Source organism: Canis lupus, chromosome 8, assembly GCF_003254725.2.
Source record: "Canis lupus dingo isolate Sandy chromosome 8, ASM325472v2, whole genome shotgun sequence".
NCBI classification, from domain to species: domain Eukaryota; kingdom Metazoa; phylum Chordata; class Mammalia; order Carnivora; family Canidae; genus Canis; species Canis lupus.
In genome coordinates this window covers 66,470,036-66,497,318 of record NC_064250.1, presented here as the reverse complement: position 1 = coordinate 66,497,318, position 27,283 = coordinate 66,470,036, and the positions used below count along the sequence as shown (strand labels likewise).

Genomic DNA, 27,283 nt, shown 5'->3' with positions numbered 1-27,283 from the left:
TTTCTTTTTTGTGTGTTTTTTTTAATAAATTTTCCCCATGAGTATATTTTTCTCATAAATGTCAGAGAGAAAGAGATCATAAATATTGTCTAAAGCACACAAAAATGTGAAAGGTATAAACAAACTGGGAAATAATGTTTGTAACATAAAGACAAGATATTAATATCTTTAATCTAGAAAGAAAATTAGGAAAAGTCATTCATATATATATATATTTATATATATATATATATATATATATATATATATATAGGCAAAGAGAAGATACAATATACAGTCACACACACAAAAAAATCTAAAACCAAAAAGATGTTCAAGTAATAATAAACATCTCAAAAATATCTATCTCCACTAACAATCCAACAAGGACAAATTGAATAAAGAGGAAGGTACAATTTTTTTTTTTTTAGCTATTAAGTTGTCAACTTTTGAAGGACATTAATCACCAGAGTGGCTGAGGATGAATGACTCAGCTTATCACACTGAGGGGGTAGCATCTAAATTTGTTCATCCTTTTTATAGAAAGCAGTCCGTAACCATCATGACACATGAAATCACCAATACCTAATTCTGTCCTAATAATTTTACCTCTAGGAATGTTCCTTGAGCAAACGGAAGGATGTTTAAAGTTCTTGCAAAGATGCTCACTTCAGCTTGCTTGGTCTTCCTTCCTCTCTTCCTTTTTTTTTTTTTTTTTCCTTTTTCTCTCTCTTTTTTTTTGGAAATACGGGAGCAATATAGATGACCAGCAAATGGGAAATGGGGACATAAACTATGGATATATATATACTGGATAGAAGACTATATAGACATCAAAATAATGCTTATAAGAATTTTTAAGGATACAGAGAGAAGCTATTATTATCAAGTGAGAATAGCACGATACCATAGTGTCTACCATGTTCCAGTTTAGAAAAATATCAGTGCCTATGAACTAAAGTGCCAGAGAGAGGGGCACCTGGGTGGCTCAGCTGGTTAAACATCTGACTGTTGATATTGGCTCAGGTCATGAGGAGGAGGAGGATGGAGGAAGAAGAAGAAGACACTCCATTTTTTCTCCTAATCGTCACCGAAGAAAATCCCCCATGGCTTTCTTTTAAGAACACATATAAAGAACTTCATTACATCTAGTACCTGCCCTAAGGCTCATGTTCCATCTCCTTTCCCTCCCCTTCAAGCTGTAGTTGATTCAGTTGCGTATGGCATGTACATGTCGGGTTACTACTTGAAATTTCTGAAGAAGATCCAGTTGGTTCCCTCCTCCGTGGTGGCATCATCTCTGTCAAACGTCCCCACTAAAGGTGGTGACTCTAGCAAACAGATTTCCCTTGCTCCCTCACCACTGGATTTACTTCTTCCTGCTGAGAATGCAAAGCAGGTAGTCTTGATGTTGGGAGTGCTTTCATTTTTAGGAGGGTTTCTGAATGATCCTCAACTCTGGCTGAGCACCAGAATGACCTGGGGAACTGATGCCAAGTTCCACCCAGATCCATGAAACCAGAACCTCTTGCTTGGGGCACAGGCTTCTGTGGCCATTGAGGCTGCCAAGGGACTCCAGTGTGCAGACAAGGCTGAGATGTGCTACAATCCACAGAGCGTATTCCCACTGCAAGAGAAGGGGCTTACCACAAACCCAACCCTATGGTCTACATTTGCACGTCAAGGACCTATTGTCACATTTGATCTTGAGGCAGATACCTGTGATGTCATCTGCAATGGAAGGCCTCATCTCAGAAAAATTAGGGTTTCCTGGACGCGCACAGCATGTGGTGTGAGAAGCAGACAAAAATAGCAGAATGTCCTGGATTTGACTCTCAGTCTCACGGCAGGGTCTGAGACAACTGTTTTCTTCATCTTGCTCAGTAACCTCTGATGTTCCCTGCTTAGACCCCACCAATTCCCAAATGGGGACATGGACAATGTTTAGAGACATTTTTTTGGTTGTCACAATTGGGAATAGGGGTGCTCCCAGCCTCCAGAGGGCAGAAGGCAGGGGATGCCACTAACTCTCCTGCAATGCTCAAGGCAGCACCCCCCAAATCGAGAATTACCCAGCCCCCAGTGTCAACAGAGCTGAGGCTGAGAAACTCTGCTTTAGTCCTAAGTCGCGAAGAGTGAGTAAGACACTCTCCCAATGTGTTCAGACCAGACCCTAGCACTTGGCAAAGACATGAGAAATGCAATGGTCTTGAGTCCCTTTTCTGCCTCTGCTCAGGACAGGTGGCCTTTGTTGGGGAAGGAAGTTCCCCTTGATGTGGGCAGCAAGCCAGCACGGAGCCAGTTTGGTCCTGCCCTCGATGGCAATAAAGCCCCTCTCGGAGCCCACCTGGACGGCCCAGTCCTGCCTTTCTGTTTTATCTGCCACTGTCATCTTGGGCTCCGTTGCAGAGCGGGAAGGCCTCCCCACACCAGGGACTAACTGTAAAGGGCAGAGCTCCAGCCCAGCTGCCAGGGCCCCACAGGTACCGTGAGAATCTGGGTTTCTGCAGAGGAGGAAGTCCTGGGCTGAGGAGGCAGCTCTACTTATCACTTCCTCCCATCTCGGCTCCGTTGGGTTGTTCACCTCCAAAGTAGGCCAAACTGCTCTGGTTCTCTTTAGGGGACAGACCCAGAAACCCATGGGGCAGGAAGAAAGAACTCTGCTGGTCTCAGAGGCCTGGGAGCCAGGCAGCACCGGGGACTCCCCCGGGACGCCCAAGAAAGAAGCCCTTGTGTCTGTCAACATGTGCAAAGTTTCCAGGGGCCTGGGTGCTGAGTCACTGCAAGAAAAACGGTATTTAGACACAAAGGACCACACTCATGAAAGGTCGCACGGCCCCGAACACAGGGGGAGCCACCCCGCCATACAGCTGGTCCTCCTCAGACCTAAAGATTCCAGTGGGAAGTTGGCGGCTGGCTTGATTGTCCACCCCGGTCTCATCTTTATGCTGCCCTCACCTGAAGATATAGATCATCAGAGAGTATGTATCATAAATGTTAAAAATCCAATTTGCGAAATAACAGAGCTGTCCTGGTATATATAGATAGGCAATCTTTTCTTGCTTTTTTGCTTGTTTTTTTTTTTTTTTTTTTTTTTTTTCAAAAGGAAAAGCATGAGAGAGTGGTGCAAGTGCACAGAGAACAGTTTTGCTCAGCTCTATAACTTGCTAGGCTTGTGGCCTTCAGGAAGCACTAAAAAGTGACATCTTCTGCGCCTGTCCTGGCACTGGTCCTGGCTCATTACAATCAGTGGCCATCGCTCCCAATGCTGAGTTCTTCCATATGTTCCCAAATAAAACACACAGAGAAGGAAAGAGTCTAACACGTACTGCATGTACACACATGCATACTCCTTCCCTGTATGCGTTCATGCCAAGATCAATAACGAAGGTAGTGCATACAGTGGTGATTAACAGCCTGATGTCTTCAACCTCCTTACGGTTCAAATCTCAGCTCCACCATGAAGCAGCCACATGGCCTGTGTTCATGGGTCACAAACCTTCCATGCAAAATGGGAGCGAGTGCACTATCTCAGGTGCTCAGATGCTGTGCCCGGGGGGGCAAGGTCAGGGCCTCCCGAGTCAGACCACTGAGGTCGAAACCTCAGCACTGCAGACCATGACCTTGGCAAAGTGCTGACCCTCCCTAGGGCGTAGTTTCCAGGTCTGTGGAAGGAGGGCCTCAATCGAGACTAAGTCTGGGTGTTGTTTGGAGAGTTGAAAGGGTTTGCACACACACTCGTGTCAAAGCACATGCACACGCTCTCTAGAGTCAGAGACCAGGAACCGGTGGGTGATGCTCACGAGGCACTGAGAACAGGAATACCACAGCGCGGCTCCAAAAACCACAGTCCTTTGTCCTGGTAGTGCTGATTCTGTCATTGCCATTCCTGGCTTACAGACACTCAACGAATCATTCACGAACGTACAGTTCACAAACAGCACAAGATGGTTCGGATGGCTAACACTACAGCAAAATTGGGGAAACCTAAGGAGCATGAGACTTAATGGCAATTTCTTCTTAGAGGTCCCAGCCACTGACTCGACTGGGTGAGCCAGATTTAAACTTGGACTAAAACGCATCTCTTTACAATCTTTTATTGGCTTTCCACCACTCCAAGGAGAAAGTAAAAAGCATTTAAAATGACCTGCACCAGCCATGTGGGTGCCTGACCCCTGCCTGACTCTCTGGCTTCAGCCTCCAGAACCTTCAGACTCAACGTCAGCTCCAGTGATACTCTATTTTAGTTCCTTTAATAATAAGTTAGGATCCCTTTTGCTCTAGAGTCTTTGCACACTCCAGTCCCTCTTTCTGGAATGAAGGAATGAAATGTCTTTGATATTCCTTTTCTTCTTCATTATTCTCTCTTATGAATGTGATACTTTCTCTATAAAAGGAACATCTCATGCGGGTGGAGTGGAAACAGTTCCATGTGTTTGCACATGGGCTTCTGAGGTTGCAAATGTCCCCAAAGTCAAAAGAAAAGCAAAAGGAATCAAAATGCCAGCACAGGCGGGGATTGGTCTCAATGTCAAACTTTCCACTTTGAATATGCAATTGTTGCCAAGAAATTGTGGCTGAAGGTGTCTGCAGAGAGAATTGTTTTACATCAAGGAGCCTGTCGAAAACATTCAGACTGCCTTTTTTTGGACATATTCGCTACCATTGTTGAGTACTGGCCTGGCCCAATCCTAAGCAAGCCATGTGCTCACCACCTCACTCAGCCCTTCTTAGTAACATTGTGGCTAGTTTTAGCCCTGCTTTATAGATGGGGAAACTGAGGCCCAGGATGGTTAAGTGAGACGGATCAGAGTTACAAGGCAATACTGGAAGAGTTGGGACTCTAATCCAGATCTGTCTGATTTCCTTATTCAGTTGTTAACTGATTTGACAAGTATTTATTGAACATCAACTATATGCCATGCCCTGTTGGAGTCCATAATATTGCAGCTCTGATCTGTGACTTATCGTGCCTGTTCTGATGGAGGTTGCAGTTTAATTTCAGAGCCAAATAAGTATGCAAATAATCGTAAATGTAGGGTGCAATATAAAGGAAAAACAAATGACCCAGCCCTACTAGTCATTGTAAGTTCCCTAGATAATGGGTATCAGTTAGATTTGCCGTGTAATAAACCAACCCAGAACTTGTTGGCCTGAAACGATAGCCACAGAGCCCACAAGTCTGTAGGTTGGCAGTCTGCGCTGGCACAGCTGAGTACTTCATCTGGTCTGAGCTAGGCTTATCTACTCACGGGTCTGGGGTCATGAGTGTGTTGGCTGGACATGGCAGATTGATGATAACCCTATTTGGTGTGACTGGGGCCTCTCTCCATGTTTTATTTTGTATATCAGATTAGTCCAAGACTGTTTCCATGCCAGTCACATAATTCAGAAGGGGAAAGCCTGAATGCCAAGCACTTTTTAGGTCTTATATTTAGGATTTTCTTTGCATCACATATACTGTTATTTCATCCCAAAGCAAACCACATGGTCCAGCCCTGAGTACTCAGTGTGGAAAGGTTCCAAAGAGCCTGGACCCAGGGAGGCTTCAAAAAACTGGGTCCATTGCTCCCATCAATCAATAGTGATATCTATACTGAAACAGGCAGGTTGAAAAGGGGCTACCAGGGGGAGAGGGAAGAAAGTGTAAAGCAGCATGCTAGCTTGGAAGATGGAGTGAGCAATGGTACATCTGATGAATTGCTAAGAGCTTTAGCTTTGCATTATTCCTGCTTTCTCCCATTTTCTCTCCGGACCCATATGGAAGCCACAGGGCTCTTCAAAAAGAAGGAAATGATTCACCCAGGTCTGAGCCAAGCACAGTTTGGGCAGCCCTTTGACAAACTCAATGGTTGCCAATCAATGGGGATCCAGAGAGTGTCAGGCCACCTTCTGAAGCCAGCATCTGTCCAGCGTGGGCCAATCTGTGCAGTGGTTTGAGCCTGAAGCCAAATGACACTGAGCCCGACAGCCCTGGGTTAGGGTGAGTATATATTACAAATAAAAATTAAAGATAGAGGTGGGTGAGGGTGGTGCTTGGGGAAAAGTGATCTGAAGTTTTCTCTTTAACTTGGCAAATGTGAAGTTCAAATGTTTCTTTTAAGTCAAAACGACCATGTCATTCCACCTCCTGCCCTGAGAGCCTGGTTCTGATTATTAGCTGAAGTTCAGCACACGTCAAAGGCGTTTCTGGTTGGGCAGCTAGGGAACAATGACCCTTTTATTCAGGCAGGAAAAGTAGAGTCTGAGGGCTGAACGAGTCTCCTGGCTCATGGGCATGGGGTCAAGGCCACATCAAAAACCATTCTTTCTCCAAGGCCCAGGCCCCACAGCTCTCATTGCTAGTGAGGTTCCCGAGTCATGGAAAACCACAAGGGCATTTGTTCCTGGGAGCCTGGAACAAGATCTGGGATCTTAAGCTGCAGCTTGAGATGTAAACGTGGCAACCTTCCTCAGGAACAGGCTACGGGGAGCAGCAGTGACCTAGGCATTGGACAGAACGGGCAGGGAGGCGGCAGCTGCAAGAGCATGGGAGAAGAGGTATCCCTCCCAAGGGTGGTCATGACAAGGGCTCACGATCAGGGACTACATTTGCCCAGGCCTCCTGACTGCTATGTGACTCTAGGCTCCTGGCTTTACCTCTCTGAGCCTCATACGCTAGAGAGCTGTGCTGTGTCGATGGCTAGTGGGTCACAGAGATGCCACTGTGGATGAGAATAGCAGCAGGAATAAACCCCACACAGATATTATCTCCATCTCAACAGCATGAAGGGAGTCCCCCTCCGCTCTCACACCCTGGGAGTCCAGGTTCAGGGCTTGCCCGGTGCCTGAGTGTTGCAGACCTCTGATGGAATGGATGGTACGTCCCAGGAGCAGCTCTTGCCTCTGCACAGCCAGCCTGGGCGGGACCTCCACTAGCCATCCTACCTCTGGAAGCCTCCTTATCTATTAGTGTCGTGTGGCTGCTTTAACAAATTACTACCAACTTTGTGGCTTAAAAATTACCCATATTTATTCCCTTTCTAGTTCCGGAGGTCAGAGGTATAAGCCAAGATGGCAACAGGCTTCTAGGGTTTTTAGGGGAGAATCCATTGTTTGTTCTTTCCTAGCTTCTAACAGTGATGTGTACTCCTTGGTTCATGGCCCTTCCTCTGCCTTCAAAGCATTATTTCAATCTCTTATCCCATCACCACATCCCCCTCCTCTGGTGACCCTCTTGTCTCCCTCTTACAAAGACCAGTATAATGGCATCTAATCCTTGCCAGGATCATCCCCTTGCTTCAGGATTCTTTACCTAAGCACATCTGCAAAGTCCTTTGCCATGTTGGGAAGCACTCAGAGTTTCCAGGGATGAGGATGGCACCTGTGGGGACCAGTCCTGAGCCAACCTCACCCAGTGTTCTCTGGAGGTCCACATGCCATTGGTCAGTTGGTTCTTTAGGTTCTGGTCCTGAGGAGCCAAGATGGCCCAACCGTCTGCATCACCATCCTCAAAGGCTGGCAGCAGGAGTGACCTTAGCAATAAGCTGGCAGGGGCATGAGACTGGCCATTTCTCAGGGAGGCATCAGTTGATGCCCCAAGAGCTTTGCTAGCCAATCAAAGCACAAAGCAGAAGAGAAACAGCATTGATAGCAGAAGTCCTTCAAGAAAGTAAGTGGCCGTGAAAGCTATCTGTTTCTTTAGGAGTTACGTGGAAAAGAAAATGGATTCAGGAGGAAAGGAGAGAGGGTGAATGGAAGGAATACGGACGTTCATTGTCCATATACAGGCAAGAGAATAGCTCTTGCATTTACTACTCTTGCCTCTTTGGCACCTAGATAAGGTTAAAAGATTTAATAAATTTATATACGGGGCATCTTGTTAAAACAGAAAATCAGAAAAACAATGACTTCTTTTTAGTACAAGTATGTCCCATGCAATAGGGCCTTTGCATGGTCATGATGGGGCACACATGAGACTTCCCACCTGCGATATTCTCTGGGTTCATGTTGCCCCTCCCTGCTCCCAGAAAAATAGGAGCACCACTTTGTCTAGGTGACCTGCTCCCAGGCCCTCCCAGAAGACCCTCAGCAAGGAGGACCCTGGGCCTCCACGTGAAGAGGGGCATTGGTTGGAGCCCAGGTCTAGAGCCAGCCACCTGAAGCTTTGGCTTTGAAATTTGTCCCGGATGGAGGCCTGAGCTGCCCTGAGCACCCACTATGGCTTTGTCCAGACTGCAGTTTCCAGGGAACATCAGAATAGATGAGTAGCCTGGCCCCATCCTTGCAGAGCCCTCTGCTTGCTCTGGCATGGGCCAGGAAAACCATGAGAAAACTCTCCCAGGGAGGGTTCTAAAGTCGGACAGAGCTGGCTTTCAGGGAGTTGTAATTTACCAAGTGAGTGACGGTGGACAAGTTATTTTATTTCCACGAGACTCAGATTTTGCATCGTTAAAAAGGGGAAGACATCTCTTCAGTTTATCTAAGAATTTGCTGAAATGACTATATATTATCAATCGCTAAAGAAATCCTTAGCATTTGTCAACAGACCAATACCCCCTGTGGGTTTAAAGATGGAATGTTTATTCATGTATCTTAAGAAGGAAAAGAAAGAAGAGGAAGGAAGGTAGGAAGAGGGAGGGGCGGGAGACCAAGAATGGAAAAGATGTGTGAGAGCTTCCAACTGTAAAGGACATAAGCAAATGGAATAAAGCAGAAAAACCAGCCTATTTTAAGTCCCTCAAATGCTTACCTTTGTGGCATCTGCTTCATTCTTTGCTTTCTGATGCAGATCACTGGGTTCTTCCTAATTATTTCCAGGCAGAAGCAGAGTAGAGATGAAGTCTAGTTCTAGAGGGAGCCACCACCATCCTTCCAGGCCTCCTCTCTGCTTCTTTTGGGCCCCAGTGGGATAGAAATTGCAGCTCTCAACTTCCCAAGGTCATAGTAATTGAAATTCTCTGTCTGCATCCCAATTTTCCAGCTGAGGACTCTTACAGTTGTCAAGACATAAAGACCCAAAATGGGCACTTTTCAAGATGACCATGAGTGTATAATTAGTCGATTAAAATTGTCAAAATGTTACTTTTGGTTAGTTAAAAGATGTATCAAAATCAGTCCCTTGTTTAAGGGAGAGTCTGTGTGTGTGTGTGTGCGTGTGTATTCTAAAAATGGGGTAACGTGAAGCCTTCATCAGTGGCAGACGGCTGACATGACAATTTTGCCCCAAAGAAACATCTTGATTACTGACCACTCTGGTGAGGCAGTGATGCAGGGTGTACACTGGAATGTTAGAAGCCTGCCAAAGCTATTCATTGCACTCTGAAGCTCTCTGGCCTTCTCCCAAACTTTCTGAGGCTCCCGTCTCCTCCAGGAAGAAATGTATTCTGGTCTGAGTATTGCACGAGGTTCCTTCTTCCATCCTGAATTCAGGATGTGGGTACTGGTTCCTCCACTTATCAGCTGAGGGCACTGGATATTTGATTTATCCTGGACTTGCTCATCCATGCGGTAGGATTCATACAGACTGCCACATGGGTTTGTTCCAAAAATCAGTAGGATCCAACAAATGAGAAAGTGCCACCAGAGTGAGGACAGATAAGGTGTGCTCATGGGACATAAAATTCTTGCTTCAGTCATGGCATGGCCCCTTCTTTGCCTCTTGTTTTATCTGACAATGATGTTGAGAAGTCAAAGACCTCAACACTGTTACCATCATCACTGCACACTACGGTGGAGAGAATAGAAATATCAAACGATGTTTGATGGTCAACTAGGCCTGTGTTTGAATTTTATCTCTATCTTAATAGATATAAGATGTTGATCAGGAGCCTCTATGGACCTCAGGTTCATCATCTGTAAATTGGGGCTGATATTACAAACGGGTGAGTCCTCTGTGAGGAATCACATGACTTGCACATACTGAGGGATCAATGGATAATTGCTTTGCAGGATGTTTTCAAAAATTATTTGATGTATCCCCCAACTTCCATACATATCACACACACACACACACACACACTCACAATCACACATTACACATGTTTCTATATTCTGAGGCCTTTTGCTCCAATCCAAGCAACCAGATGGAAAGTACTCATTGCTTTGGAGAAGACCTATCACAGGAGACTCAGAGAAGTTAGACTCCAATGTTTGGCATTTCAGAAGCTCTGGTCTGGATGTAAGCCAGAAGAAAGATCTGGGAAGTGTTTAATCAGACAGGACCAGTTCTTGCTACCACTCCGAAACTTTATTGAACTTTATTGGCCTGTACAGACAATGAGAGAGGCCTCAGGAGAAGCCAGTCCTACCCAAGACCTTGACCTTGGACTTCTGGCCTCCAGGACTATAAGAAATAAATATATACTGTCTGTGTACTCTATTATGGTAGCCCTTGCAAACTGATACATTAAGGAAAGAAGAGCGAGCAGAGAGGAAAACAGTAAAGGGAGGAGCCTTGAATACCCCAGGGTCTCCTTCTTCTCCCTGTGGATGTAGGGCTATGAGTCAGGGAGTAGAATTCTCAGATGGGTATAAGGACTATGCAACTCTAGTTCCCCTCTGTTCCCAGAGGAGGTAAGCATCCACCTTCAACATGGGCAAGAAGGACATTGCTGCAAGTGGAGGATCCTGGCACCTCACTCCCTTAAGGGTGTGGGCAGCAGACTGCCTTGTCACGTGGCTAGAATGGCAGGGCTGTGACTCAGGGAGAGGTGGATCTAAAGTGGCCTTGGGTAAGATGAAAGGATGTAGTGAGAATGTGACAAAGATGGGAGCACAAATATCTCAGGGATGCCAGGGCAGGTGAGGACAGCAGGCCAAACACCACCAGCCCCATACCTCAGGGGCAATCCCAATGGAACCGATCCATGACCTCGTGTAGAAGTGGAAGGGACCTGAAACCCACTAGATTTACTCTGAGGGAGCCAGGTTTTGGGTTTTATCTCTAGAGAGGTGCTCCAATAGCTCCAATAGCAATATTTTGTGTAGTGGGCTGAATATTTGAATATAATGTCCTCCCCTCCACTCACAACAAATGTCCATGTCCTCATCCCCAGGACCTCTGAATAAGTTACCTTCTACTTCAATAGGGACTGAGGACATGGTCAAGGATCTGGAGATGGTCCTGGATTATCCAAGCAGGCCTAAGGTATCCATAAGTGTCCTTAAAAGAGGAACACAAGAAGGCAGAGTCCGTAAAATGTGATGTGACAACAGAAGCGCCAAGTGGTAGGGCCACTGAAGAACGTCAGGTACTCTGAAACTGGAAGAGACGAGGAATGAGTTAATTTCTGAGCACTCCAGAAAGAATCAGCCCTCATGACACCTTGATGTCAGCCCTAAAGACTCATCAAGTCAGTCTGGCCTCTAGGTCAGCATTGTTAAGAGAGTACGTTTGTGTTCTTTAAAGCCACCGAGGTGGTGGTAATATGTTTCAGCCGCCATAGGAAACTACCACACTCAGTTATTTAAAATTGAAGAAAGTGACTTTCTCACTATGGATTTCCAAAATACATACTTGGTGACATGTTTTCTTCAGTGTTTAGGACTACGGCCCTCACTTGATGTCATTTGTCTAGTTGAGAGGCCAATCTTCACAGGCTAAGGGACCTGGGGCAGGATTGAATGTAAATCATCTTTGCCAGGATTGAATGCAAATCATCAGTGCCAAAAATGGGCTGGTTGGAGCTCTGTCATATATGACCAACACACAGGCCATGGTGGGCAACCCTTTGAACATCAAATCTCCTCCCAGCCCACTGGCATTCCTGTTTTTCTAAGGAGGAGAATGAGTCTCAGTGTCCTCTGATAACAACCCACCCTATCTTTGCAGGTGACAAGGTGCTGCCTCTGGATGCAGATCACTGCACACCTCCTGTATAAGCCACACTGGTTGTCTGAATCTCAGCCGAGTGCCCTTTAAAGCAGAGGAGGACAGAGTGAGTGCAAGATGGGTCAGTCCGTGTCACCCACAAACATGCTACTTGGCTCGTATAAGTGTCCTATAAATGTTAGTGTTTACAGGTCATCCACTTAGGAATTGACATATACTTCATCCCATTCCAAAAATTGGTCTGAGGAGACTCTTAAGAAGTTGTCACCCAGAGTAAGTTGTTTCTGAGACCCTGTCAGAATTCCTATTAATGATTCTCTGCAAAATCTTCATCAATATTTAATAATCAAACCCTACGCTTGAGTGATTCCCGTCTCAAGAAATCACCTTTTCCCTGTCTCATCCCACTGCCCTGGTTCACACCTCTGTTTAGCACTCACATCCTTCTACACTGCACTAGAATTTAGGTCCAACCCTCCCCTGTGCTGCTGGCCCCTCCTGGGAAATGGATAAACCCTGTTTGGCTTTGTATGTTCATCTGGCCTTCCTTTCTCCAACAAATGCATGAATAAAACCCCAGTAGGTGTTTCTAACAGAACAGCTTAATGTGAGAGACCAGGAAACTGGAAGTTTACATAGACAAGTGACACTACCCAGAAAGAATAACCAGATAATATCCACAACAAGCAATTATGCTTGGGACTCTCAGAATAAGGGGTCGTGGTGGGGGCACCAGAGCTCAGCATCAAAAGGCTGTGAGATAGTCCTCAGACCTCACAAAGGGAGCACACCACCCGGATACAGGTCATATATCTAAGGAGCCGTGAAAAGGCTAATTCTGGAAGTGGGAAAAGAAGGTACAGAGTGGAGTGGCTCACTATTGCTTCCATGGAGGCAGGAGCCCAAGAACCTCAGCTCCTGGTCTGTTGCCACCACCAAAGAGCAGAGTACAGGAGGGTTTCTTTGGAGTTGCGAGCCAGTCAACAAGCCCCCCCCCCCCCCCCCATAAGCATTTCCCTAGCTTCTACTCTGGGCTGGGTCCTCTGCTCAGAGGCACAATCCCTACTCCAGGTGACCATTTCATTGGTCTTTTTTTCTCTTTGAAGAAGTGAATATAAGAAATATTTTTTTTTTAGAAAAGTAAGTACACATTTCTTTCAACAGTGAAGAATTTGAGGTGTAGTGGGAAGCAGCGTGGTGTAATAAATGGTCAGTTTGGGCATCAGTTATACCTGGTTTCTGATTCTATCTTTGCTCCTTGCTAGCTGTGTGACCCAATCAAATAAGGAGACTTCTCTGAGCTTCTGTCTCACCCATAAATGAGATATTTTATTACCTCCATGACACATTTTTTGGGGGGAGGACTACATGAGCTAATCTCTCAAGCTCAATGAATGACAGTGTTTTACATATTTTTTTGGCCCAAAAGACCAGGCAGCCAGGCCCACGATGGAATTTTAAATATTCGAGTTCAATTTGGAACAACTGACCTAGCTGTAAACATCTAGTGGATGATAGAAACACAAGCCTTCAGCCTCTGTTGGTATTGTGTGAAGCCCCCATGGACAATCAAGGAGCAAAGGGCATAAAAATGAAGCATAACCATCTCCATTCAGAGAACAATTGCTAATGGTGTGTGTTTCCCCCTGAAAGGAGAAGATCAAAAGGAAAATACCAAAGTGCGTTTCCCAGACTGGCTGAGTTACACCTGCCTGGCTGACCCCACAGGGCCAAAGACTCTGAAGCAGAAATATTTCCTCTGATGCAGGAGTCGCAGGACTGTGAAGGTGTAGCTGCCTTCTGAGAGGCCCCCAGACGTCAAATTGCCAGATTTGACACATTGCATCCCAACAGAGAACCAGGTAGGCACTGTCTTTGATTCCCGAGATTGCTGAAGATAAAGTATCATCAAGGGCAATCGATAATTCTTGTCGACTAGAAGAGAATGGGAGGAGGCAACACAGATATTTTTATGGTTTACACATTAACCTTAAATCTATCACAAACCTGTCGCTTCAAGCTACCATATATACCGCAAGAAAAATAAAAAGCAGAGAAATGGAAGTAAAACAAACAGGTGTATGGAATCGCGCCTAGCAGTGGGGCAGCACCTGGACGTAGGTTATTTTAGGTAGTCCTTGCGATAATCCTGCAGGGCCCATACTAGTGACCTCGTTATCTAGAAGATGAAACAGAAATAGAAATGAAATATTTTCCTCAAAGTTGTCCCATCGATCTCTTGTACCAGGACTTGGATACAAGATGAAAACTCCAAAAAAAAAAAAAAAAAAAACCTCCAGGTACATTTTGTTCTGGGCTTGTCGTGTAGAGAATGCAATGCATAACCCCATAAAAGTCCCTAAATTATTGGACCTCTTTTTGTTTTTTTTTTTCCCTTGGAAGGTGATGACTTCTAAGGGCATTGCCAGTTCCAGAAGCCTTCCCACGCACGTTGATCGCTGAAAATACAAGCAATCAAGAGAAATACAAAAAGCCAATGGCATGACCACTGCCGGTGTAACCAGCAAGCAAAGCTCTGCTAGCAAAAGCAAGTTTCATTTTTTTCCCCTTTCCTAAGTTATAGAAACCCTTGCATATGGTTGTCTTTATTTTAATGTGCATGAATAAAAGATATCCTTGTGAACTGATGTAGTCCGCAGGCTTTGAGATCAAACAGTTTTCTACTCCAGGTGAAACGTGGGAATGACAGATAATGTTGTCAATATGCTATATTTTTGTTAGGTTGAACAAACATGACCATAGCAATCATTTTCATCATATATATGTGTGTGCATTTGTATGTGTGTGTGTATGTATGTAGGTGGGGGGAGTATTTAAAGAATAAGATTTAAGGGTGGGAAATCAATAAATGCAGAATTTTCCATAAAACCTTCAGTGAGAAATATCCCTCCTTCTTGCTCATGTATATTAAAGTGAACAGAATTTGCTGACTTGCATAATGCAATCCAGAGTGATTACTGGAGGCATCTGAGGTGATTAAATAACCACAGCATTTGGAGGTACCTGGAAATAAATATCCTCATTCTGGAGCCCATGAGGAGTCCATAGGACATAATGGAGGCATTCTTTGGTATTGGAGGCTACAGCTCACTCTTTCTCTGCCGGAGAAGCAGCACAGATTTGTGGCTTGTGAACAATGGGTTATACTCTGTGTGTGGATAACATATGAAATGCAAAATGTATTTATATCTAACCAGGCAGCATGAGTGGGGCAGGAAGGATGGAAACTCTGGTGTCAGACAGATGCTGTACTTGAACTGAGTCTCAGCCTCGGGTAAATAATCCCTCTTTGAGGCTTAAATATACTCATCTATGCAATGGGAGTAGTATTGCCACCAGAATGGCTGCTCTTAAATTTATAGCTATTGTTGGGGCACCTGGGTGGCTCAGATGGTTAAGCATCCAACTCTTGATTTTATCTCAGGTCATGATCTCAAGGTCCTGGGATCTAGCCCCACATCAGGCTCTGCACTGAGTGTGGAGCCTGCTTAAGATTTTCTCTCTTCCTCTGCCCATCCCCTTTCCCTCTCAATAAACAAACAAACAAACAAACAAACAAACAAACAAAGCTACTGTTAATAAGTTAGCATGATGATGATAGCAACTTGTCTTTTCCTGAGTGGCCATACTAGGGTGTCTACTGAATTCATTAATGATTTCCATCCTCACTACAACACCCTGTTAGCAATTATGTTGAGCTTGAAAGGGATATTCAGCACAAGGGTAACTACTGGATTTCATGGAATTTAAGGTCCAATCCATTGTAAGATGCATCATTACTTTATGTAGCAGGAAGAGAGAAACATATCCTGGCAATTCTCATTGTCAGATGCCATCCGCTTTAAGAAACATTCCATTTCAGATGTTAAAATATTTCTTAAAACACTGCCTTAGGATCAATAAACCATGGTAAATTGTCTAAATCACACAGCAAGTCCCTGGCAAGACCAGAATAGGAGCATGGGACTATGACAACACAATGCCGGTTGCTGGTCCCAGCAGCTAGTACATGCCTGCACACTGAGGGGACAGGTATGTCCCTAGATACATTTTGTGTCTCATGGTGTATGAAATCCCAAACTATGTATTTCGTGTGTGTGCATGCACGCACATGTGTTTGCTCTGCAGGTCAGTTTCCATCTTGAGACCTTTCTAAAACAATCATTAAACAGGAAATCATATATTTATAATACACATTTTTGGCCAAAACAAATTCTGGAAATTCTTTAGGGGATGAAGAGTAGAGATAAAGCAAGCCATTTGCTGTTGATGATAATATTCCTAAAAAGATTATCTTTTTTCCAGCACCAAGATTATAAAGTGTATCCGTCTCAGTATCCCCGAGCTGAAAAAGCCAGACCAGCATCGTCTGTGTGAGGGAACCCTATTGTTTGACTGGTCAGGAGTGAGTTAGTATCTCTACTTTATAAAACATACATGGAAAAAAAAAACATACATGGAAAAAAAAATAAAACATACATGGAATAGCTGTGGGAAGAACAAAAATACCAATTGATATTGGCCCAGCTCCCTTGAGGTATATTTTATATTTAATAGTTTATATTGGGACTCATTTGTTACATTGGAACGAAATTAAGGCAGACTTTGTAAAGCAGTAAAGTTGAGGTACAGCTTGACCAGTTAGAAAGACTGACAAGATTACACAGATGAGATAATTCATATTCTAAATTTATAATCTTTTTAAAATGTCTATTGTTGTCCTGCCTTAAATAATCACAGAGCCCTAATGGCATGGAAAGACCCCCCCATAGATGCTTATGTTAATCCCCTACTATTAAATCTGCGTCCACTTTAGGCATAATATTCCATACTCATTACCTGCACACTGTTGAGAGCTTCCATATGAGTCATCTTGGGGCCTCTAGAAACTTCTATGAAGTGCACAGTATTTGGCTCTTGTTTATGGATGGAGAAAGAAAGCCTTAGAGGAATCAGCAACTCCTTCCAACACCACATGGAAGGGAGTAGCTCAGAAACCCTGGAGAAGCACTTAATTACTTTTAGTCAAATTTCAGAGAATCAAGAATGTGGCCATTTTAGTTTTTTTTTTTTTTCAAAATTACTCAAACACATCAATAACTATACTAAAAGGACCTCCACACACACAAGATATTGGGGGAGATGCTCTACAGTTTGTAAAATGCATTCAGTACTCATGGTTCCATTTGTCTTCCCCACCACGCTCGGAGGGAGGTGGAGTGGGGATTCCTCTCCCCCCGTCTCAAAACTGAGGCCCAGAAGGGGCAACTGACTTATCAGGAGGCATGAGAGCAAGAAACCAAACATCTCCATCGGTCCAGGCATCTTTGATGCCCCCCATACACATACCTTCCCCTTCAGCTGTGAGAGCATTTACCAGAGCGTTTTACCAACTGGCTTTGCAAGGGATGAGAATAAGATTTCAGAAGGTTTGACCATCTCCATTTCACCTTAGTGGCCCCTGAGCCAAGAGAGAGATTTAGGAGATGGCTGAGAAGATGTTATCTCAAGGGGAGCGCATGCACTGAGGAGTCTAGGCAAAAGGAAGGGAAGAAGGGAGGGCTAACATGCCAGGAAAGCCACTCTGCATCAATACCCTTGATAGATATTGAATCGCTCAGTCCCTACTTTACCTGTGAGGTGGCTCTGTCCCTGGGAGGTTACACATCTGAACCAAACTCATGGCCAAGAAGGCTGAGCCAGTGCTTTTGGGTTGAAGCCACTTGCCTCTGGTTACTGCTGATTTCATTTAAGCTGTCAGAAAGAAGCTACTTCCCGGCCACACTGTTGGCATGTGGAAGGGAGATGAGACACTGTGTCTTGCTATCTTGCACTCCAGAGAGGCCTCACCAGGAAGGATTGGTCACCCCCTGTGCCACAGGAACTCTCCCACCTGGATCCAGGCCCCAGCTTTCTGGAGGACACCTTTTGAAATGTTTCAGTCTCTCTAGACTCTTGGCTACATCTGGGATAGAGAGGGGATTAGGAAAAGGCAAACTTCTGGATGTACTTAGCAAAGATAATTGGCAAGATCAGCCTCAGCCAGTGAGATGAATGTCAGCCTCTGCCTCCCCCATTATCAGAGCTTTTTGTCTATGAAAATAGCTTTTTCTCCATTTTTGTTTATTCTAAAAGATAGGCCCAACAAATAAAATGAGGAGCATAAATAAAGAAGAGAGAAGAACCAGGTCTTGCCCCAGTCACACTCAGGACCCAGCAGAAACAGCAACAGAGACAAATTTCCCCATTAGCCCACTCCAGGAGACCATGAGCCCCAGTGAAAACCACTTTTGGAATCTCAGCCCCAGCTTCCCTGAAATTCCAAACTAATGAGCCCAAGTGGATGTTCTGCAAAAGAAAAGAGGAGGCAGCAGACCCAATCTGGCAAATTAATTAGAATCTTGTCATGTCCGTCCATCTCTCTGCCTTTCTCTCCCTCACTTGCTCTTTCTTGAAACTCCCTAAAGTACAGACCTGGTTTCAGGAGTCCAAGACTCTGCAAGACACGATTTCCAGGAATCCCACACACTCAGCCTGGGCAGAGTTTCAACATCGGTGCCGTTCTCTCTTCATGGTGACCCAATGCTGGCTCTGATGTTGCCCTAATAGCAGTGGGACGTGGTTACGCTCTTGAGCACTGAGCCCAGAACATAAACATTCCACTTTGGTCATTTTAGTTCCACTATGAAACATTCATGTCCTGCTGTCTCCTTCCTGGTGAGTCAAAAAATTCTTTTGTTCTGTGGCATGGCCCCATTTGGCTTTGGCTTCTTCATCGCAGATGAGTGTGTCTTGCTCTAATCAAGGAGAAATAAAAATAAAACAGGCCTATAAACATAGTTACTCATTCTTTTTTCTTTTTCCTATTCTAAAAATTGTGAGGAATAAAATATGGAACATGAGCAAGAAGTAGAGAGAATATAACCAGGTCTCATGACCCAGTTCCTTTTAGTCTGGGGGTACATTTGTCCAGCCTTTCCCTACTGCATCAGGTTGTTTACTATTAATGAATGAGTTTATCTGTGTAAGTTGCAAGGTTCCATTGAAAAATTAAATATATTTTAAAATAGCAAAATACAGCATAGCATAATACAGTATAATATAGTATGATATAGTACAGTATAATATAATTTAGAATGGTATAATATAGTATAGTTTAGTAGACTAGAATAGAACAAAATATATAGAGACTGCTTGATGTGAAATTGGTGAAAATAAAGGAAAGTATAATGAAGGAAACCCCTGAACCACTGCCATTTCTGCCACATAGAGTTGAACACTGCATGTGACTGTTCTGATACTCACCCTTCCCATTTGTTGGGTGAATACAAATGAATTTGTATAAGTGAACTTGTTTACTGAGAGCATGGGCTTGGGAGGCATGTGAATCTCAGTCCAACAGCTATGTGACCAGGAGCAATGAGCTCCCCTGTCTGAGTCATTTCTTCACCCATGAAATGGGGATATAATCACCTATTTCCTAGATTAAGGTGAGAACTAAATGAGATTAGTTCATGATGACACACACTCAATAAGCGCTGTTACTATCTCTAGGTCTATGATGTTACAGATGATGCAACTGTGCTTGTAGTCTATAAATATATTGTATGCATACTTTTCCCTTTAACGTAACAAGAGCATTTCTCAGTGTCACTAAATAATCTTTGCAATAAGTGTTCTTAAAAATAATTCCAAGTTGCGCATAGACTTCCATGGACTTCCTTTCCTACAATATGTTCACCGGCCCCTGTGTGCAGTGATTCCTGATCTTTCCCTACCTGAAATAAAGGTGTGAGAGACATGTTCATGCATCCTCCTCTTTGATACAGATTTAGAAATGGATTCATGGGGTAGAGGTGGGATCTTTGTATTAGACAGTATGAGGAAAATAAAGTTAGTGATTTATATTGCCAATCCCCCCTCCTCCAATGTACTACATCTTTCTATTCCTATAGCAATGAGTGAAAGACTTCTTTCTCTTCAGAGCCCCTCCATTCACAGCTGTGGATTTAATTTGCTTTGATTCCAGAAACTGGTCCCTCTGGGGTTTCTGGGGTGACTGATTTTACCCAGTAATGACCAATCTCTTTGTTTAGCTTAACTGGCCACATTAATCAAAATAGTTGCTCTGGTTTCATAGCACTGACTGACTGAAATGACACTCCTCCTTCATCCACAACAATCAATGGTTCACAAGTCAAGTGCATGCAGGAGTTGGCATTGCCGAAAAAGACAGTCTGCTAAGAAAGGCAACTTTGAAGGGCTCTCCGTGACCCTGGGAATTCTCACATGACCCCTTGGCAGAGGCAAAACGTGGCAGAGCGAACACTGTGCACATCACACCCATTTCCCTCCTGGTCACGCAGGAAGACTAGGGTTCCCATCCTCCTTGCAACCAGATCACGGTCACGTTCCTGAACTCTTGCCAATGAGAGGTGAACAGATGGGATGCTCCTCCCACAGTCTGAGGAGGTGATGAAGGAGGATGCATTCTCCCCCTCTCTCTCCCTACCTCCCTCTCATCATCTCTCGCCCACTACACATACACATATACACACATAGAATTGAAGAACTGAAACTGAGATTTTGGGATTGGTCCATTACAGCTTCTGGAGTGACTTTACTCCACTGCTCACAGAGTGAGTAATTGACATATATCTGAAGTCTTTAGTGAAGAAATCACATCACACGGAGATATCTGGTCCTCAAGTCTGGGGAATCATTGTAGAGAAGCAGCAAAAAAGAAACAAAAGGATGTGGCCCAGATCCTATAAGCATCTTCTGAAACTGGCTGACTTGGACCTGCATGCACAGGCCCATCCACCTGCCGGACAGGACATGGATATGTGCTCGGTAAAGGAATGCACTACTCACAATCTCCCTGCATCTACGCGGTGGCCCCAGTGAAAGGACACCAGAAACCTGTCAAAACTATTCTGAAAAGCCATGTGGATTCCATCCTGACACTTTCCAAGTGGGACCACAGACGCCCAGCACAGGGGAGAGACTTTCCCCAAGTCACAGGCCGAGTGGTGCTGGGATGCAAGCCTTCACTCATCTCCAAATGTAAAGCTCAAAAATAGTAGTGTAGGAAAAACTCCACATCATCATCTGATTTGACAAAAATTTTATTTAGAAGGACTTGGTCAGAGGGTTCTATAATGATCGATTCAAATGCAGTGTGTGTACTGAGGCCCTTCACACTCATCTGCCCATTGATAGAAGCAGGGCATGTGTTGAGTTCCCTAGCTTCTGCCTAGGAGGGGAGGGGTGGAGAGGGAATGGCCTCTCCCCACTTCACATATGTGAGAGATGTGCCTATGGGCTAATCCAGTTGTTCTTCATGCCTGTCTGAGCTGTGTTTCATGGGGTTCACTCAGCAATGGCTACAATCATGGCTCATGGACTCAGCTGCTATGCTTGCTCTAAGCATCTCTGGGGCAACAGTCAGAAAGAGCTGTGGTGAACTGTGGCCACTATGAAAAAGCTGGGGGGACCACTGGTGCTCCAGCTTAATTGGGCAGGACCTTTTCCTGAACTTTCCTGCAAGGGAAGGTGGAACTGGCTTAAGACAGGCAAAGGAAGGTGCCCATGGTGGGTGAAGATAAAGCTCTTGTCTTCAAGGGACCAAGACTTTTAGCTGAAGAGTCAATATTTAAACATGAGGAAGAGCTAATCCCCAAGGAATGCTAGAAGGAATGTGGAAGGAATCCCATGGGCTAAACTTGATCTCTAAGGGAACTTTCTGCTGGAATATCCAATAGACGCACTTAGATGTGCTTAGATGTTATCACAAGATTAACCATCACAGAACAGGCTATGGTTACAAAGAAAGAACCTAAATGCCCAACATTGGAGACTCGTTGAGCGAAGGAGGTTGATGCATCTGTTAGAGTGCTGCTGTCACAGTACTGCTGTCACAGGGGCTGCTGACACAGCTACACGCAGATACACCCTGATACATACCTGCAGATATATCCACCTACCACTGCACATGCTCCCTCTTACATTGCCACGTGCATAAACAACAAATCCATACCTACAGAGCACCAACTCCTGGGCAAAATTAACAGAGGAGTTACTCATATTTGATTATATTTGCAAAAGGGATCTCTTGAAAGTTGCATGAAAACTGGTTCTACTGGTTTCCCTTGGGAGGACTTCTGAGGAACTGAGGTCAGCCACGAGAGGAACGTATCATTTCAACAGTGCACATTTTCTTTTTTTATATATAATAAATTTATTTTTTATTGGTGTTCAATTTGCCAACATACAGAATAACACCCAGTGCTCATCCCATCAAGTGCCCCCCTCAGTGCCCACCACCCAGTCACCCCCACCCCCCGCCCTCCTCCCCTTCTACCACCCCTAGTTCATTTCCCAGAGTTAGGAGTCTTCCATGTTCTGTCTCCCTTTCTGATATTTCTCACTTATTTTTTCTCCTTTCCCCTTTATTCTCTTTCACTATTATTTATATTCCCCAAATGAATGAGACCATATAATGTTTGTCCTCCGACTGACTTATTTCACTCAGCATCATACCCTCCAGTTCCATCCACGTTGAAGCAAATGGTGGGTATTTGTCGTTTCTAATGGCTGAGTAATATTCCATTATATACATAAACCACATCTTCTTTATCCATCCATCTTTCGATGGACACTGAGGCTCCTTCCACAGTTTGGCTATTGTGGACATTGCTGCTATAAACATCGGGGTGCAGGTGTCCCAGCATTTCATTGCATCTGTATCTTTGGGGTAAATCTCCAGCAGCAGTGCACATTTTCTAATTGAAATCCAAATTTTACAGCGTGATGCATTGCTATTTTCAAACAATATCATCAAAAACATTGGGTGGGGGGTGGAAAGAAAAAGGTCATCAAACAAATACAAACTGAAGCCAGCTGCAGGCTTACACTACTGAGATTAGAGTTCCCCCTCCATGACTGGCTTACCCTGTTACCTCTGCTCAGCTCCGTTTGCTCCTCTGTAAAATGGGCATGCTAATGAGTCAGTGGTGACCAACAGCTAGATTTGTGTGCAGGAAGTGTGGTCAAGGACCCAGCACCTATTGGCGTTGGTGACAGAGAAGGTGAAGGTTGCAGTGCCCACTGCTGCTGCTGCTGCTGCTGCAGGAGGGGAGGGAAGACGAATTGCAAGCATGGAAGGAGCTACATGTCTGAGTACATTCTTGGGAGGTGGGACACCAGCTCCACCAACAATTTGAAGTTAGGCCCATGCATTAGAAGTTTCCTGTCCTGGAAAATGTTGCTAATGACATTCACTTAGAGGTTGCTCTAGGTGCCACTGAGATCCTGTATCTTTAGGAGTTCAGGACCCAGTGGGTGCGTAGCCACGGTCCTTTATGCCTCTTCTCACCTGACCTCACATCTCTACAGGTAACATGTCTTGATTCTGGGGATACAAAGGGAAACAATATTAGAACTGTTCCTCGGTGGGCCAGACCAGCTCCAGAGAGTTTTCCTTCCCTGGAGATAATTAGGCAAGTGAAGAGGAATATGGAAGCAGCAGTTCTCAAACCTAAGCCTGCATTGTCATTGTCTGGAGGGCTCATTGAAGCACAGGCTATTGGGCCTGTCCCCAGAGCTTCTGTTTTGGTCCACCAGGAGAGGGCCCAAGAATTTACATTGCTAACAAGCTGATGATGGCACTGCTCCTGGGAACGTACTTTGAGAACCACTGATGTAGGAGACCTGGCTGTAAAAGACAATATGTCCATAAATGGCTGTAGGATCTCTGCCAAACTACCTCTTCCTCTCTTGTTTAAAAGTTATATATTAAGTTATATATCACATATATCAGATGTATTGTTTTGTTTTGTTTTAAATTATATCAACAAAAGTCATGTAGAGGGGTCAGAATTAATTCTGGGATGTGAGACAATGGGAGGGGGGAGGTAGGCTCTGGCTTCCCCATCCTGCTGAACTGGGGAAGAACTGCTTCTCTCCATTTGACCTAGTGGACTGATGTACGCAATCGTCAAATGTTTGTGTTCCCCAAAAACATATATGTTGAAATTCTAATGCCCACTGGGAAGTATTAGGACCAGGGGCCTTTGGGGGTGATTAGGTCATGAGGGATCAGTGCCTTACAAAAGAGACCCCTCAGAGCCCCCTCCCCTTTCTGGTAAGATGACAAAAAGCCTGAGACCAGAAGAGGGTCCCCAATCAACCTTGCTGGTCCCCAATCTCAGTTTTCAGGCTCCAATACTGTGAGAAATACATTTCTGTGGCTTGTAAGCCACCCAGTCTGTCGTATTTTTGTTATGGCAACCCAAGGAGACTAAAATAAGGTAAGGATTGTTTTGAAGGAAGAGTTCTTCTTTTCAAAGATGAAAACAAATGCACAAACCAAAACACTTTGGAAACTGTTGGTTCAGATCATGACCGAGGTGACGTGTGACTTTCAAAGCACATGACTCAGCCTCTAAAAGCGTGGATATCCATCTTGCTACTTTCCTTAAGAAAAGAAAGAAAGAAAGAAAGAAAGAAAGAAAGAAAGAAAGAAAGAAAGAAAGAAAGAAAGAGAGTGCCTGCCTTCGGCTCAGGGCATTATCCTGGAGACCCAGGATCGAGTCCCACATCGGGCTCCCTGTGAGGAGGCTGCTTCTCCCTCTGCCTGCATCTATGCCTCTCTCTCTCTCTCTCTCTCTCTCTGTATTTCTCATGAATAAGTAAATGAAATCTTTAAAAAAAATAAAAATAATTTTAATTTTTTTTAAAAGATTTTATTTACTTATTTATTTGAGAGAGAAACAGAGAGCATGGGTGGGGGAAGAGGCAGAGGGAGAAGTAGATTCCCCATTGAGCAGGAAGCGGGATGTGGGGATCGATCCCATGACCCTGGGATCACAATCTGAGCCAAAGTCAGATGCTTAACCAGCTGAGCCACCCAGACATCCCAACTATCTTACTGTTTTCAAAAAGAAGTCCAAGAACTGGGATACCATTGACTCATGAGGGGCCTGAGGGACCTAGATCAGACAGGTGACAGGCATCCAGTGCTTTTGGATGGACTGGCTTCACAGATGTCAATGAGGCAGTCACACAGGGCTCCCTGCACTGGGACAGCCCCAGATTTGACTAACGCTCTGCTCGCTATCTCGAGATTCTTAACAAGCTACCTTTGACCTTGTGTTTGTGAGGAAAGCCCAACGGGCACCGGACCATATGATGTGCAGAGGAGAAGCAGGCACTATGGGAGCCCACCCTTCCCTGCTATTCAATTAGCACAGAGTGTTCACAACGCGGGCAGATCCACCCTGCACGGGAGTTCAGAGAGACTCAAAGTAGCACAAGGTTGTTCCTTCATGACTAAAGAGGAAGGTGAGGGGCCCTCACAACCCAAGGGGCTATGTTTTCCATGCCAACCAGAACTTGCCTCAAATGCAGAAAGAAGGCAGTGGTGTTCTAAGAAACACCAACTGCCAAGGAGCCCTACTAAGGCCTTTCTTACTCACGGCTCTTCCCAGTGCCAGCCAACTACCCACACTGCAAACAAGGACGCACAAGGAAAGAAGACAGAGCATCCTATAGTGCCCTCTGCTTTCTATCTTTCTGTACTCATCAGGGCACTGAAGGTAGAGAAGTTGGTAGAGTGTGCATGTATCAAGGGGCGAAGTAAACAGATGTGTTTGTTTTATGCAGTGTTTGCACCACTGTTCTGGGAAGAACAAAACACACACACACGTAGGAGCAGCAAAATACAAATGGTGTGATTTTTGATGATTCTACGTAAGAGTTAAATGTGACACATTTAAAAATGGGCACTGTACAATAGAAAGATGAACAGGAAAACCGATGCTAGCAAAATTTGAAAAGTTCGACTTCTATTCACTTAAAATGACAACAAACTAAAAACCACTCTGCCAAGTCAGGAAAGATTCTCCTGAAGGAAAGATTCTCCTTTTGGCCTTATAGGTTAAGGGCTTTGATGACACATTTTCCTGCTTTTTGGGTAAGGGGACCTACGGTTTTATTTTGCCGTAGGACCTGCAGATTATAGAGTTGGTCTTGCCTCTGGGTCTGTGCACCGTCAGAGATAAGGAAGCAAAGGAAGAGGTCTTTACTTTTCAGTCCCCAAATTCTCCCTCAGGAAGTCAGGTCAATTTTCCAGCATGGTTCCAGATTTCTAGAGAGCAGCTTTGGAGAGGAAAGGGGAGGAATGAGCCTATTGCTGGAATTATTAAGTACTCATTCCGCTAGTAAGTAGGAACTAGAACTGTGGTATTATGAACTATAAGTAGCATCATCAAGTACAGTTGTGCAGGTTATGTACTGCACAACTCAAATGCATCATGAATATTCTCACCCCTGGAATTAAACATCCACGTAGCTGTACATGCTGGCCTTGGAAGTTGGCATATCTGAGTGGACTCCTGAGTGCTGGCCTGCCCATCAAATCCCTTTCCACTGCTTGCCATTCTCTTTGAGGTTAGAAGACTGGTTCTGATGTTCCCTGTCCAACACCCTGGTCCCATGCCAGAGCTGTTCCATCTCTTACCCGCAGATTGATCGATCGGGTTCCTGCTTTACTCTTCATGTGCTCTCCAAATGAACAACTTGGAACCAGCCTCCCATGTCATCTAGTAACTCCCACCACCAGATCTGTCCCCTGCCCACCAGTGTAATAACCTAAGAGATGGACTCTGTCTTCACCAAGACCTTGGTTCCTCTGTAGCTTAGTCTTTGTCACCCACAGGAGAACTTCACTTTCAGAATCTTTCCTGGTAAAGCCCTATGCCTTGAACACAGCCTACTGTCCTCTGCTTCTTGCCTCTCCCTTCCTTAGGGTCCATCCAGCCTCAACCCTTGAGCCAGCAAGATTCTCTTACATACCTGTCTGCCTTAATCAAGGACCCCTGGCATGAACATCCCTAGTTCCCAGAATTCCATTCCTATCCTTGAGAAGTTCCAACCTCTTGGATCTCTGACCAAGCCAGTATTCATGCCTCCTGATTCTTCTGGATTTTATGGTTTATGGGCTTGTGGGCAGTTATGTAAATCTCACATTTCTCAGTGAGAGTGAGTCAAACTTCGTTGTGCATCAGATTCACCTGTGGAGTTGTTAAAAAGGTTCATGCTTAGGATACTCCTTGTCAGAGTTTTACCCAGGGGGGACAACATAAGGTGACAATAAGACACATCAACTATGGCATCATAAGGACTGAGTCTGACTTCATCCTGGGTCTGCCACTCCTGATCTGTATGATCTTAGGGGATATACTTGTTCTCTTTCAGACTCTGTTTCCTCATATAAAATGGGAATGAGAGTGATAGCATGTATCTTTCTGGATGGGCGGGAAAATAAAATGAGTTGATAAATGTAAATGAGTAGAATATGGCCTGACACATGGTGAGTGTTCAGTGAAATGTAATTTTATTTTTTTGTTACTATCATCCACAGGATTGCAGACTTTTCTTTGGCTTCCACTTTGGTTTTTAGTACCTGGT

The 27,283-nt window shown here is 44.6% G+C and overlaps 1 long non-coding RNA gene across 1 annotated transcript; it reads right to left on the bottom strand.

Annotated features, from left to right (window-relative positions):
* Positions 1-13,282: 13,282 nt before the first annotated feature.
* Positions 13,283-26,919, bottom strand: LOC112657535 (uncharacterized). The gene is made up of 3 exons (XR_003135084.3): positions 26,669-26,919; positions 18,287-18,609; positions 13,283-13,726 (listed from the first exon to the last, which is right to left on the bottom strand). It is a non-coding gene; the product is annotated as an uncharacterized LOC112657535 (long non-coding RNA).
* Between the last annotated feature and the right edge of the window lie 364 nt (positions 26,920-27,283).